We start from the raw sequence: 3,201 nt of genomic DNA, 5'->3' as shown, positions 1-3,201 counted from the left end.
GCTGCATTCTATCTGAGTCGGCATGGGGGTACGCAACTCCTTTGACTTGGATGATGCTAGGGCATCTAGCTTGGGACAATAAATGTCTTGGGATTCATTAATCACAACCGATGCTCGTCCAGCTTTCTTTGCAGTTTGTGCTTTGTATGTACCAGCCTCTCTAGCTAGAGTGGGGTTGCTCAGAGTTGAGCCTCTTGAATGTCCACTCTTAGGCACCCATATCTAGGGGTTGCCCTCATAGTATCATTGTGCTTGCAAGAGATATTTGGGGATCCATCGCGGTGTGGTAGTGCATCTATGTCGATAGCATTTGAGCTGCCTCTTAGGCTGTGACTAATAGTTTGTGCGTTTAGAAGCACGTTTCTACGGTTTACACGGAGGTGACCCTTGTCGTTTTGGCACCCATATGAGCATGGACTCTTTGGCCTTGTGAATGGCCTTGGTGGGCTTGGTTCTAGCAGTTTGAGCGTGGGGTGAGATATCACTGCCCTTCTCCCTAGGCTTGATCATGGGCGTGGCCATAGGGGTCTCTATCGATGGCTCTGCAATTGTGGAAGGCTCAAGATAACCCTTGCTGAAAGTAGTCAGTATGCGCACATTGCCTATAGCAAGATGGATGCGATCTAGGTTATAGTCCACATTGCAGTTCGTCTGTTTTTTAAAAGTGCGACCTAGTAGTGACTTATTACCGGCCCCTTTAGTGTTTGGCAACATATAAAAGGATACTCAAATGCCTTCAGACTCGATGGAGATAGCCACTTTACATTTTCCTAAGAGTAAGTGTTGCCCCCAAATGGGCCGAGTTTAGAGTTCGTGGGCTATAATTTAGGTTGACCAATGTGTGTCCAATGGTCATGCATCAAGGTATTATAGTCAGCACCTTCATCAATCAAGGCATCAAAGGAATACGTCCATTTTACAGTGACCGTGATTCGTAGGTAGGCGGGTGCCACTGCTTCTTCATCTTGATCTATTAGTTCAGTAATTGTGGCCACGTAGACGTTGACAGGGGCTTCAAGCATAGGTGGCTTGTGCAACAGATGGGAAGGAGGATAGTATTCTACTAATTGCACACACTCGGAAAGGTCCTAGTCCTTGAAATTTCATTTTTTGTTTGTGACCCTTCACAGAGTATAGTAGAACGAGGTCCCCTTGATCAAAGTTGCACTGTTTGACATGCTTGTCAAATCACATCTTTTGTCGTGCCTTCTCACAAATCAGAGGGTGGGTGGCTAAGAGTCCAGTCTCTGTGAGACGCTCTAACTCCACTAAGCGGTTGGTCCAAGCCTCTCTTCCCTCCCAACGCTCCTGAGCTACTACCCTTATGCTAGGGACAAAGAACTCTAAGGGTAGAATGGCCTCCGTTCCATAAGTCAGCCTAAAGGGCATCTATCCTACAGCCGTCTTATAAGTTGTACAATAGGCCCACAAGGCTGCCATCAATTTGTTATCCTAATCACTTCGTGACGTGGATACTATTTTAGTAAGCACATTGACTAGGATTTTATTCGTGGATTCTTCTTGGCCATTTGCTTGAGGGTAGTAGGGCGAGGACCTTCTATGAATGATTAGGAAGGTTGAGAGCAGGTGGGATATCACTTCATTAATGAAGTGCGTGCCCTGATCACTTACTAGCTCAATTGGACAACCAAAACGTAAAAAGACCTGCTCCCACAAGAACTTCGCAGTGGTTCTAGCATCGTTCTTCCTAGTGGCTCTTGCCTCTACCCACTTCGTCAGGTAATCAATTTTTCCACAATGATGTAGCATGCCTGGGAGTACTGTGCCGTAGGACTGATAGGTCCAATGAAGTCAATGCCCCATTTTTCGAAGGGCTGTCGTGCTACTACGGGAGTTAACTCCATCTTATCCTTGCACATGGGCACCTTAGTCCTCTGGCACTCATCGAAGTGTTTGACAAACTTAGTAGCATCACGGAATAGGGTGGGCCACCATAGTTGGGATTGTAGCACCTTACGCGCTGTTGTATCCCCAGTAAAGTGTCCTCCAGCTATCCGGCCATGCGCTTCTCTCAATACATCATGCATCTCGTGCTCACACACACATCTACGCAAAAAATTGTATTGTCCTAACCTATAGAGTTGGCCGCCGATCAGTTTGGTATGGCTGGATTTTTAAGATAAGTCTCCTTAGCCTAGCTTTCTCGATAGGTCTCTCAGACAAACCGTTCTCTAGCACTTGAACTACATCATCGACCCAATATGGCATTAGATCAGCCCTAAACAAGTCTCTTTTGCTAGACAGGCCAAAGAGATGAGCGTCTAGTAGGTCGTCAGGTATGCCTTGTCCAGTAGCTTCTCATGTGGGTACGCGGGACATGTGATCATCCATGTAGTGTTGCTTTCCCTTACGTACAACCACAAAAAGATCAAATTCCAACAAGAGAAGTAACCATCTCCCTATGTGACTTGTAGTGCACGGCTTGTTCACAAGATAAAGCAAGGCTTGATGGTCAACGAAAAAGGCGAAGGGTGTGGCTAACAGATAATGCCTAAATTTCTTTACAGCAAACTCAAGGGATAATCTAGGTTATGTTCACTAGGATAGCATAGAACAGCTCCAATAGCAAACTTAGAGGCGTCTATGTGTACATAGAATGTTATGCTCTAGTTTGGGGCTCGTAAGATTGGTGCAGTGGTGAGAGCCTTCTTCAACTCTTCATATGCACGTTGGCATTCCTCAATCCACTCGAATACGATCAGCAGCTTGTACAATGGTCTAGCAATCAATGCGTAATTCAGTACAAAGCGTCGATAGTATCCTGTAGTATGGCCTAAGAAACACTGAACGCCCTTGTAGTTAATGGGTGGTGGTAGGTCAACAATGACCCTGACTTTTGAGAAGTCGGTGGCAATGCCATTCCTTGACACTACATGCCCTAGGATACATCCGTGCTTCACCCAGAACTGGCACTTTAAGGGGTTCAACAAGAGGTTGTATAACAGGCACCTTTCAAAGACAGCTCTCAACTTTTCTAAGTGTTCGGCCCAACAAGAGTGTATGCATAAGTCGTCTACGAACACCTCTAACTCATGTCTAAGCATATCCTTGAAGATAGTGCACATTAATCGTTGGAAGGTTGCAGGTGCATTCATTAGCCCAAAGGGCATAACGATATAGGTGAATACACCCCACTCCATGGCGAAGGCAATCTTGTGCCTGTCGTCAGGGTGCACTTGC

Source organism: Lygodium microphyllum, chromosome 6 (assembly GCF_053477565.2).
Source record: "Lygodium microphyllum isolate KBCC chromosome 6, Lygodium_microphyllum_v1.1.10, whole genome shotgun sequence".
Taxonomy (NCBI): domain Eukaryota; kingdom Viridiplantae; phylum Streptophyta; class Polypodiopsida; order Schizaeales; family Lygodiaceae; genus Lygodium; species Lygodium microphyllum.
This window is presented reverse-complemented; position numbering follows the sequence as displayed.